Here is a 13,243-nt window from a genome sequence, read left to right as displayed (position 1 = left end):
ATTTCAGTAACATTTAGTAATTAAGTACATTTACTCTAGTGCTGTACTTAAGCACAGTTCTAAGGTACTTGTAAAAGTACTTTGTGTAACTTTATTTTGCTGATGAAAATATTGCACTTTTTGATCTTTCATCTCATATCTCACACAAGCAATATAAGCAATATAATATAATATAATATAATATAATATAATAATTTCACACTGAATGTATCCATTCTGTAAACAAAGTCATTATAGTTAGCCTATATAGTTTTGATACTTGATACTTGATACTGATACTAAGTACATTTTCCTTATTAATGTTTTGTACCTTTATGTAGGATTTTGAATGCAGGACTTTTACTTGTAGCACAGTATTTTTACTTTCATTGATGTGACTAAGGAGTCTGAATACTTTTTCCACCAAATTAGTAGTAGTAGTTGTCATAATAGAAGTAGTAGCATTGTTGTTGTTTGTTGCATCTTGTATACACAAGTGCTGAACTCACATGGACTTTTAAGATGCCAAAAATAAGTAGTGGAAGTACTTAGATCTTAAAGTGAAAGTAATAACACTACATGGTATATTTTCTCCACTTTAAGTATGTCCTACAAACTGAAAGTACAGAAATATTATTAGCAAATCTAAACTTTTTTTCTGTAAGATTATCATCAACTTTGTAAGTTAAATATAAAATATATAAAGTAACAAAAGTTGTAAAATCCGTTTAACAGAGTAAAAAGTAAGTACCTCACTCTGGAATGTAGCAAAGCAGAAGAATAAATTGTAGAAATACAAGTACAAGCACTTGATATAGATAGTACTTATAGATAGTACTTCCAGCAGGAGAAAGCACCAAATGCAGATCAAACAGACAAACTTCTGCAGTGATTTAGTGCATGAATGAGCGTAAAGGCAGGTGTTCTGAACAGGTACAGGTAGGCAGAGAGGCAGGTTCTGATTAAAGTCAGATTCAGGTTGTACAAAATCCAAAGTAAAATCCAGAGTACAATGGCAACTAGGATGAAGAAGCAAAGGCACTGAGGAAGTGAGCTGTTTTTTGTAGAGACTGATGAGAGTGATAACAGGTGAGCAGCTAAATGAAGAAGTCTGGTGGAAAAGTATGAGGGCATCTGGTGGACCGGCAGGGAATAGCAACAAATGGTTTAGAGGAAGTGGACAGAGAAGCAGAAGGTCACAACTGAAGTATAATAAACATCCAACCAGTTGTAAAAATAAGGAATATTTTACTTAAATAATTATATGAGGAACAATAAAAATACTTTGTCTTAACTTAAACTAAACTAACAATAAAACCTGAGAGTGACAAAACATTTTAGCTACCTGAAATAAATCATAAAAACTAGAATTAGAAAAAAAATCACACAAAAAAACTAAAAGTGACTTAATGGTATTGTCTCCTTACAAAACTAACTAAAACTGTCTTTAATTTTACTTTTTGTATATTTGGTCAAATTTTGTCATTGCAACAAGACTGAGGAGGCACTGGTGTAAATGTTGATTCAGATGTCTACATAACTGTGAGTCAGATGCCTTCACAAAGTGTTGTGTTTATCATTTAATGCCAATTATGACCCTCTTATATCTTGCCTGTGGCAAATAATATATACCTATTCCTCATATAATAATAACAATAATAATAATAATACAAAATATATAGGCAGGGCAAGGCAGCTTCATTTGTATCACACATTTCATACTGCAAAGCAATTCAAAGTGCTTTACAGAGCAATAAAATACAAAAAAAACCCCAAAAAAACAGTATTACTAAATTACTAAATTATTTTAAAATAAAATTCACCATTCACCAAATCACCAAAAAAAGCCTAATATTGAAATGAATAAATATTTTACTAAAACTTAACATTTTATAGCACTAAAAAGTAAACTGAAATGAGCAAACCCAATAAAAATAAAAAAATTAAAACTAAATTTAAAAGTAATGAAAACTCAAAATGCACAAAATGCAAAATAAAACTGCAATACCTCTGCAACAGTCTAACCTGAATAACATAAAGTATTTGTGCGCAGGGAGACCATTTAATCCAGCAGTTTCTGTACTGTACATACTTGAACATACTGTAATAGTACACACAGAGAGATCTTTCACTTTGACTCGTCGTACCCCCTTAAGACCGCCTTTAAATAACTTGCATCAGGTCGAAACTATTTATGATGCATGAATGTGTGCTACATTTACAGAGCATAAGAAGTTGTGTTTGTCCTATGTGCAAATGCAGCTATTTATGAATTTCATCATTACTTATTCATGTATTTATTTTCGTTAAGCCTATTGTTTTTGCCTGGTTTCTATTCACATGAATTTTTCTTTCTACATTTACGCATCAAGACATCAGATTCTTAGTTTATGTACTGTACTGCAGGCTGCTGCTGGTTAAGAATGTATGCCACTACACTATTTACCTTATATATCTTTTTTTTAAATATATATTTTTACAAAAATACTGTAATAAATGTTGTCCTGCATGCTTTGGAGGTGTATGGTGCAGATGTTTTATTGTATTTTCTTTGAAAAGGTTTGAAAGGTTTGAAAGTCTGGATATATCAGTGTAAAACTAAAATGAGGTGTCCAGAGTTGGTTGTCCAGACAGCTGCTCACATATACAAAAGGTTTTTTCCAGCTACACTGAAAAAAGACAATTATTAAACATTTGGTAACACACACAACTTACGTTTGTTCAACTAGACTTCCAAGCAGGTGTGTACACTTGAATAAAAATATTCATTTATGTGTTACTGATTTAAGAAATTATTTAAAGTTGGGTAACAATTCTATTTTTTCAGTGTATTAGTTGGATATAAATTAAACTAACTGTTGCAAGACAAGAACAGCAATATCGGACGATTCTGCAAAACATCAGTTTAACATTCAATGTCAGCATTTTTAAATCTCACTCTCTATAGTCTTTGCAAGTGGAAGACTTGTTTTAGCCAGTAAACTATGGTTAAGGTATGGCTGAGGTTTAGTAACTAAAACAGCTGGTTGATGCATCGCTGCAGTTGCCAATAAGGGCAAACGCTACAACGGTCTGAAACATTGACCTGCTGCAGCTTCAGAAACGATGCAAACTTAAAAACGCATACAAAAATCCAAAACAAATACAATAACAGCAAACATACACATACAGACATGAAGCAAAGTCAAAAAACACAAACCCCCCAAAACAAAAGCAGCAGAATAAAGCTGCACATCCAGTCAACAGAAGTTCTCCAGGCCTCTAGGGGGATTACTGAGTGGAACAGCTTAATTTCCAACCTGAGAGTGAGAGAGAGATCAGAGCAGAGAGTTTCATCTTTGAAGCAGGAAGAAAACTAGAGTCAAGAGACAACATAAAATCAAAAGGTGTTTTTTTCTTTACATTTAGCCTTATCTTTTACAGTCTTATAAAAGCAAACAGGTTTAACTGTCAAACCTGAGCAGATTATCTTGATTTCTTTCAAAAATATGGGACTGAGAAAGAAATGACCCAAAAAATTAGCAAAAAAAAAGGAAAAGAACAAGAAAATTACCTAAAAAATGTGTATATAATAATAATAATAATAATAATAATAATAATAATAATAATAATAATAATAATAATAATAATAATAGATAACAACAACAAAAGAAAGATTAAAAAAGCATGGAAATGACCTGAAAAACATTTGGAATATATCTTATCATATTCCAAATAACTATATCATAACTTGAAATATGTGACAAATATAGTTTTCACCTAGCTTTTCTCTTTTTTTAAAAAGCAAAATTCTCTAAACCTAAAAAACAAATTTGCTCAGGGTTCAAAGGTTTAAATAGACATGAAAAGCAACTGAAAGACAAGTGATGTTGCTCCAAGTTTCAAAGGGTTTAGTACATTTGTTATGGATTTTGGTTCATGTTTTTTAATTATTATTGTTTCTGAAGCTGCAGCTGATAGAGAATTTTTGGTGAAGCAAGCGTTGGGTCAATATCAGGCCTAAAAGAGGCCTCGAGGTCAGATACTTGACCCCCACAGCTGCCTTTCTTTATGCTCGGTCTCAGTGGTTTTTGTGTCTGTTCTTTTGGATGTGTTGCACAGTTGGAGAGACAGGCAAGGCATTTGTTCAAACTTAGGGACCAACAGAGGCTTCTCTCACTCATAGATGTATAAAAAATAACCTTATTTGATAACGTTTCTTGTGTTCCTCAGGGGGACTGTTGTACCAGTCTAACACACGGACACCTACAGAGTCTCTGGACGGCACACACTGTGTCCCACTCTGCATGTTCAACTGTGATTCTCCACGATCGAGTCTTTATTAAATACTGTGTGTAAATCATCAAAGTCTCCAGAGTTCCTCTTCAGTCACTGAATACCCAGCTCACACTCCTCATCAATAGGCCATAGCAGTGCATTTGGCCTTGTCTGCCATCATTTTACTGGTAACCAACACTGTCCATGGAAATAAATCTTGAGGTGTGGAATCGTCCATTTACAGTAATTATAGATGCATCCTCAAGCTTTTATGAAATTTTGTGCACATTTGTTCAGTCTCTCCCTTCCCTTCTTGGAGCTCCAAGTAGGCATAGGTACAAGTCCTCATGCCAAGACAACAAATAGGTTTTATGTCAGTGCCTTCAGGAATCAGAAAATGTTAAAATAAGCAGCACATATGACATAATAGTTATTCACAAAGCCAAGTTTAGACAACTAAAGCTAGCTGGTTAAGGTTAGAAAAATCTGATTATGGATGAAAGAAATTAAAGTTGTTTCTCCCAGGGGACCAAAACCCTTTTGAGAAACTTTTGCTGCATTTTTATTGAAGGAGCCAGGGACTGAATTAAGTTTAAGAGTTTCAGGCGGTAAAGTCCTTGGTCAGAGTAACAGCACTGACTGTTGGGAGGAGATGGGATGTAAACTGAGGTCTGCATGGCTAAAATCAGCCACTCTGTATGCCCAGTACCTCCGTCCTAAGATTTCATCACCATGCTTCCTCTCTTTTCTTTCGAGAGGACAGACACTATTTACCACAAGAGGTCACTTGTCAGGAATACTTAAACACAGGTCACTTTAAGCAACAAACAACGGATGCTGTTGTTTTGGGGTGAGGACAGGTCTTCTTGGGTGACACAACTATGGTTACCTTACCTGAACTGACCCAAGGCAAGACAAAGGAAAAGGGAGCTTTTAGTCTTATTTTTCTCCATCTATCCATCCATTTATGCATCCATCCATGGCTGGACCAGTTGGAAACCATTGCAAAAGTGACTTCCACCAGTCAAGCACCCAACTACCAATTCAGCTAGCTGCACACTAGAATGGGGATTTCAAAATGTCCAAATAGCTAAACTAAGACGTAGAAACTCCTCAATGCGTTTCATGTCCATGATGATGGCCACAAGCCGAAATGCGTTGGTTTTTAAACAAAGTCGTTATAAATATTACAGGTGTCTCTGGAGTATCTACACCTTGAATTAATCTCCCGTCTCCATACAACTTGGAAGTAGGTGAAGTTGCTCCAGAAACCCTCAGCCTGACTCCAATAGTGAAACTAGTCATTTTGCAGGGGTTGTAATGCTCTCTCTCTCTCTCTCTCTCAAAAAAAATGATCTACTGATTTAAGACTATGTTTATGTTGTGCACCAACAATCCAAAGCAAATTCCTTGTATGTGAAAACCTACCTGGCACTAAACCAGATTCTGATTCTGCAGAGACATCACAATAATGACATCATAGCAAAAGAGATGTTGCTGAAGATAAACAAAAACAAGAACCCCCGAGATCACTGCTTAAATACCTATCATGCTTACATGCAAATTTTGGACAGCAAGCCAAGTGCCTCATGCCTCACGTGTAGATATACCTCCAGAGTCACTTCTCCATAATCAAACATGATGCACGTGCTCCAGTCATGCAGCATATATGCCAAATGCGTTGTTGCACCTGCAGAATGAAGTTATAGCGTGATTCATTAAAGCAAATAAGACGGGGCTCTCCCTTGACATTCTCCCTGCGAATCCAGAGATTATGTTGCCACATCTGTGCTTATGAAGAACCCGTGTGTATACGTCACGTGGGTGCTGCTGAGATGGCGGTGATTTATCATGCAGACAATTGATGCCCTGCATGTTAAATAACTAAGATGGGAAGGAATCGTCTCCGGAACATGTTGTAGTGTTTTGTTATTCAAGCTGGGAGTTCATTGTGTGTATGTGCGTGTGTGCGTGTGCGTGTGTGTGTGTGTGTGTGTGTGTGTGTGTGTGCGTGCGTGCGTGCATGCGTGTGTGTGTGTAAGCTGTTGTGTTGGAGAGTACAATAGTTTGTGGGTGTGTGTGTTCAAAGTTTGCACACAGTGGAGTGGTAGACAGTCCACTTCTGCATGTGTTTGAATTGATTTGCATGTTTCAGTATGTGTGAACTTGCTTTTGTGTGTGAGTGTGTGTGTGTGTGCGCATTTACACAAAAGAATGGCAGTGAGAATAATCAGCGTGTGTGTCTGTGTGTGCTGTTGTGTGGTGGAGACTGTAATAGATTGTGACAAATTGTATGGGGAGCGTCAGCAGGAGCACGCTCTCACAGATGTGATGTGTGGCCAGTTTCGCATCCCATTATCTGTTAAACTTCGCGGTGTCATGCGCGGCTCCAGATTGCGATGTCAACCAGATGTACATTCACTGCGACTGCTGCATTAGGACTAAGCATATGGCTCTCCATCTCCGGGCCTCTACCCGTACAGAGTGACATTAGTTTGGATCTATCTTCCAGAGCTGAGGCTTTTCATTTGACCTCGGTAAATTAATGCAGCAGTTGTGCTGAAGAATCGCACCAGCATACACTCTCTGAGAGCTAAAAAGACTTTAAGAGCGCTGTTGGTTAATTGAGATTTCTCATGTTTGTTACAAAGTAATTATATAACAAACAGCAGAAAGCAGATATCTCAAGTCAGCGATTTACAAAATGGTATGACTTCTGGTAAGCAGATCATTCAGTATGAGAGGATGTTGAAGGAAAATTATGATTTATCAGCCAATCAACAGACTGGTCCGCAGACAGAAAAACGGTTTTTAATTTTGACAGGTTAATTATATTTGTCATTTATCAAATAATAATGCCAAACCTTGAACAAACTATGTGGAACAAAGAATGAGTTGAAGTCATAGGCAATCACAGTTAACGTCAACAAAACCACATCAAAACATTTTTTGCAAACTCTCACACAGCGCATGCAGTATAACTCAACTCTCATTTATCCAGTCATGTTTATTGGGTAGCATCTCTAAAGCACCCACCAAATGAGAGAAAATGAACCTCAAAGGCTGTTGCACACCATGTACAGGAAGTGTGTTGTGCAACATTAAAACCATAGCAAAACGTTGCACACCATTTTCAGACTGAAGGTGCCCCAGGTGCACTTGTCCGACCGTGAGACTGTTAATAAAGATGTATTTTAAATAGTAAGGTTTTAGTGAAAATGCATGCGTTTGGGAAGTGCTGAAGTATTGCATGAGTTGGGTAAAAGTTTGTAAACAGACATTTTGACATAGTTTTGTAGTTTTTTTCAATTCATCAAGAAATTCCTCAGCGATTATTATAAAAATGATCATTTTGTGGGTTGATTCCTTTGAGCTTTTCATATGAAGGTTGCTTGATATCAGACAGTCAACTTGTTACACTCTGTTTCCATTTCCAGTCTGAAATTGCATCCACTGTAATTTCTAAGCAATCATTAGAGACCAATGTATCCACCTGAATCACTGCAAGTCCACATGGATGTGTAGCCATGCCAACATCCTTGTTTTACCGGGTTTTTGAGACTGAAGTGGATTAGGTGAACACAAACTCTGATGTTGATGATACTGAGAACAGCCTCCATAATAGTGGCTATCTTGCCTATAGAGCTCACCATTGTTGTTAATACTCCTCATTGGTGCGTCACTGGTTCCAGCACACTTCCTGATAGCAGCTTGATTGGTGTTAATCCTGCCCGTGGGGCTGATTGGCTTATGTTTTATTTTTTATTTGACCCAAGAAATCAGTGCTTCATGTCACGATGCCAGACAATAAGTGGAGTTGGCAGATTCAAAAGTCTAGACCCAGACAAAAATGAAAGGGTTGGCCTCTTTTTTCATGCAAACTGAATGCCTTTATATTCTGGGCATCTTGTCAGACCTAACAATAGATTCTAAGGTGTTATCTTTTTCTCTGTGGAGCTGTGACGGCCATTTTTCACTATTTCAGACTAACCTTAGCACTTTGTCAAAAAAGGCAGCATCCTCATTCATCTTAGTGACACTTCATTGACAAAACCAGGGTCCTGACTTTGCTCTTTTGTTGAGCTCTTCACACAAAATGCCGGATTTTCGAGAAAAAGTTGAATCGTCCCAGTGCATTGTCCGAATTGCGTTTATAGCAGTGCAATACTTTGCCAAGTGAACTGTGTAATTCCATTATAAAGACTAAGACAGTGGATAAAATGATTGCTGACAGATTTAAACTGTTATAAATGCAAAATCACTGCAGTATCTTGCATCTGATGAGCTTTCATTTCATCTTCTCACTGGCAGCTGCAACATTCATTCATGCATTCATTCGTTGTCCGTAACCACTTGTCCTCGCAAGGGTCATGGGGGGGCTGGAGTTAATCCCAGCTGTCATCTGGCAGAAGGCGGGGTGGACAGGTCGCCAGACTATTGCAGGGCTGACACATGTGGACAGACAACGTTTCACGCTCACAGTCACACCTAAGGGCAATTTAGAGTCACCAATCAACCCGACCAGCATGTCTTTGGACTGTGGGAGGAAGCCGGAGACCCCGGAGAGAACCCACGCAGGTACAGGGAGAACATGCTCCGCACAGAAGGGCCCCCGCCCACGGACCGAACCCCGTTCCAATCCGGGCTGAGAGGTAGTCCACTGAGCGTTGGTGTTAGCCCAACAACAAACACAGTTCAGGTCAACAACAGGTAATGACACTGTGGATGAGCAGGCAGGAAGAGGCAGAAGATCCGGAAACAAGTAAGTACACAGTCCAAACAGACAAACCAGTAGGGGACAAACAGCCAGGCGAGAAGCCGGGAGGTGAGGACTCAAATGATACACACGCACAACAGGAACTTAGGATGCATAAGCAGGTCTCGTTGTTTGGGACAGAAGGTTGGTGTGTTTACTGGGAAACAGACGACGCAGGCACGTCAGAGACAGGCAGGGTCGACAACTAGAAATCAGTCTCTGGAGAGTCTTGCATGAGTTACGAGAGAACAATCTGGCCAGGAGTGACTGTGAGGCTGGGGTCTATATGCTGGCTGTGAGTAATGAGGAACAGGTGAGGAGTTGCCTTGATGAGGTGGGTGTTCGCTCGTACTGTGGAGCGGGAAAACCAGGGTGAATGAAAAATCAGTGACTGAGAGCAGGGAGACTGGGAATGCAGAGAAGAGCAGGTGACCAGTAATGCAGGACTAAAAAATAATTCTTTGATAAATCAGACTTATTACGGACAGATTACTTCTCTTAACCCTTTGAAAACTGGATTGACATCACTTTTTATGCAATGCATTCAGATGCCTTCACAAGTGCCTTGAGCAAATTTGTGAAAATCCTTTGAAAAACATGGGGGAAAAGGGCAAAAAACAAGTTGGTGAGAAATTGCAAGAAATTAGTAGCACTAGAATTTTATTTTTTTTAAAGATGAGGAGTACTGTCCAGAGAACTATATATTCATAATTGTCATAATTATCTGCTTTTTTTGTTTGTTTTGTTTTTGTTCTTTTTTTTGTTTTGTTCTTGTTGCCAATTTTCAGGTAATTTTATTGTACTGTGTTTTACCAATTTCTTGCTAATTTCTGTTTGTTTTTTTCTCTTAAATTCCTTTCTGTTTTTGAAAGAAATCAAACTCATTTGCCTATTGGTTTCAAAGGGTTTACTGGAAAGAGCTTTTAGAAACATTTCAGTCTGATTCTACAATCCATATTGTCTAAAATCAAAGCTTCAGCCTGTCACAATATAATATAGAGGCAGGTGTGCTGGTGACAGTTTTATATATCAGAAAAAAAGACTTACAGACAGTAATACCAGGTTGTACATGTAACATGGAGACTCACACAGTGACAGTGGATGTTGACAGAGTTGAGTTGATTCTCTAAATTCAGCTCTCTGTTTTGTGTTTCTGGCTGCTGACATGTTTCTGAATGCTTTCAGCCAGCCTCACTCACGACTGTTTCCAGCTCTGGTCATTTATGCACGCAGCGATACTTTGAAAATGGGTGGAAGTCTTTGCTGAGTCAGTCCTGGTGGAATACTCCGCCGGTGCATTCATAATGCAGCAGTCACGGCACTATGAGTGAAAGCTTTTGTGTCTCACTGAGGTCAGAGTCCAAATATTGCTCTCATATCAACAGCAAGAAACCAAAACAGCCTCAGAGTACAACGTGCACCATGCTGCTTCCAGGCCACCTCGACTTTTATTGGTGGCCAGTGTTAACTAGGCTCTAGTTGCTGCATGCTGCCACCGGCGTCAGTCCAGAAAAGATGGAGAAGAAAATCTGTGCTCAACAGATTGAATATTTATTCTAATTAGGAAGTGAATCCTATAAAGGAAAGAAGCAGACACTTTGCTCGCCGCTTAGTAATTAGGATGATTATTCTTGCATATTTAATCACTTCTGGACATCCTTATGATTGCAGAAACATTTGAAAGTGTTTCCTGATCATCTCAGCACCTACTACTGTAGCCAAACACTTTCCCCGCAGGATACAGAACAAAAAGTGGATCACTGCTGATCAAAACTTTTTCTGTAGATACCACAACTGAGTGTTGTAGCCTTTTGAAGTTCTTCTTAGCTAAGCATTGTTTCCCAAAGGATGTGGAATGAAATTTGACTCAGCAGGATGAAAAACATGAAACCCTCCTTTGACATAAAGAGACACGGTCCAGATTTAAAGCACGACTAGGAAACACATCATTGGCATGAAGAAAAACTCAGAGCTTCAAGAAAACTTTGACAAACTTTGATTCCAACATCTCAGTGCTGTTTCATCTTCTCACAAATGATTTTCACTGAAATCTTCAAATTAATTTGTGGAAGTGATAAGACTTGCACTGCAACTGGGCGAATGCCATCTATAAATGGAGGAACAAACAAAAGTAGTCACAGGTTTAAATATAGGTGTACAACCGCAAGAGACATAAATAATAAAAGACATTTTTAGGCTAATATAATACAACACCACAGATCCCTTTCAGATTTGGCATAATCACGTGTCCCTAGTTAGCGGATTGTGTTTGGCTGGAGCAAAGAGTACATGTAAAAAAGTATAAACAAATAAAATCCACAAGCAAATGCACCCAAGATGCCACCCAAACAATCTCAGAGAGGTCCTAAAATATTAAGACATTTGGCCACACTCACAACAAAGTATAAATGTCAATGTCAAAGTCATAAGTTGCAGTATGCATTAAGTGCATAAACTCTCACAAGAATGCAGGAAATTATGTTTTTAATGCTCAAATTTTTCTTGCATAGGACCCCAAAAACCCCTCGTTTTATATGTGTCCCCCAATGTTAAAAAAAAAACTGGTCAAGTTGTAGCAAAATGGTCAGAAATTACTGAAGATCATGAAAACAAGATGTGACAAAGGAAAGAGAAACTGTATCTTCCAGGTGATTTTCAGCTAAAAAAGAGGAAATATCTTCAGTTGTAGGCAGATTTTTGGGTCATATTTAAGGTCCTTACATCAGAGTATTTTCAAAGTCGAAATAAGACTTTGAAAATACTCTGATGTAAGTGAATTAAGGAGTGAATTAAGGAGTATTATTCTATTTGACATCAGATTATCCTCTTGACCTTAAAGGGACCGTTTACCCCAAAATCAAAAATTAATATTTTTCTCTATTATTTATTTGATCTATTTATTAATCTAGATTGTTTCTGTCTGAGTTGCTGAGACAGTGCTGTTGGTTTATGTAAGTGCATTTGTTTTGCCATCTATTTCCATTAGATTGGAGAGCCAATATCTCCAACACTCAGCAACTCACAATCTAAATTGATAAATAGCATTACAGGTGAGAAAAAAATGTATATTCTTGATTTTAGGGTGAACTCTTTCTTTAAGAACTGATTTTCATCAGGCAGTGAAGTTCCTCTGCAGCTAATGAACAATCCACTCACGCCTTAACAATTACATCCATGATTTATATGCATGCCTGCATTTTGTCCATATTGTGATCAGATCTCATTATGCAGAGCAAGCGAACATGGCAGCTCCTGCTGTACAGCCTGGATCTACTTTTGCTTTTTGCTGCAGAGAAAAGGGATCATCTTCTACCACAAATGAAGCACTCAACACAAGTGATGACAAAGCTTGTCCAGTTTGGAAACACTTTATCTTGAAGGAAAGTTGGGGTCATGCTGATGACGTTTTCTAGTTGGTCTGAAGAGTTTAACTTATTGACACCACTGAGCTGAAAGCAGTGTTTTACAGGAATTTCTCAGTATACTGTATACAGATTACTGCGGCAAGGTGAGAAATCATTACACTGGAGTTCGGTTCCTCTAATGACCACTTGAGGTTGGCTCTTTAGTTCCCACAGACCCCCACTGTGCTCAACTTTACAGCAGAAATAAACATGTTAAATTCAAGATACCGACAGCTGAAATGCTGAACTCAAGTCTTCAAAACGGAAGTCCGCAAGCCAGTGGATGATGTCATGGTAGCTACGATCACTGATACTTTTAATTTAAGGTAAACTATGCAGGAATCATCGATTACTATTCGTAAACACACTCACCAGCAAAAGATAAGGTTTTTTTTAAGGTTTTTTTTTTTTATAGCTTCTTGCCTACCTTTGGATAGGACACCTTCAGTGTGAAAGGGGGACAGAGTGGTAAAAGAGAGAGAGTGGGGTGCTAGTTTTACCAAATTAGCTATTGAATGTTCAGTAAAAGTGAAAGTTAACCCCATATTTACTCTTATACAACAGTTAGTTCTGACCAAGCAATTTTAGCACTGATATACAGTACAACATCACTGGGACTTTTAACTATCCAAGTATCACTCAGTTGTACAGGTGCTCTAAACCGTTAATTAGGCAAACATTAACTGTCTGTAGTTGCCTAATGTCACCATAGACTGTGGCAATGTTTGAAGAGCAAGGAAATCCCCTCTGAATGGCAGCATCGCTTAAAAAAGACCTGAGCAAAATTCTGCCTGATGCAAAAGCCCTCGACCTGCAGCCCAGGAAGGGAGCAGCTGCAACTGATGAT

General features: G+C 38.2%; 1 protein-coding gene across 2 annotated transcripts in view; it reads right to left on the bottom strand.

Moving 5' to 3' along the window:
• fstl5 (follistatin-like 5) overlaps positions 1–13,243 on the bottom strand; it is a 291,611-nt gene that overhangs the window by 262,307 nt on the left and 16,061 nt on the right. The gene's annotated exons all lie outside the window — the stretch shown is intronic.

The sequence above is a fragment of the Plectropomus leopardus genome, chromosome 8, assembly GCF_026936395.1.
Source record: "Plectropomus leopardus strain MGB_pleo_1.0 chromosome 8, ASM2693639v1, whole genome shotgun sequence".
Taxonomy (NCBI): Eukaryota; Metazoa; Chordata; class Actinopteri; order Perciformes; family Serranidae; genus Plectropomus; species Plectropomus leopardus.
The sequence above is the reverse complement of the archived record's forward strand: the minus strand, read 5'-3'. Positions and strand labels throughout refer to the sequence as shown.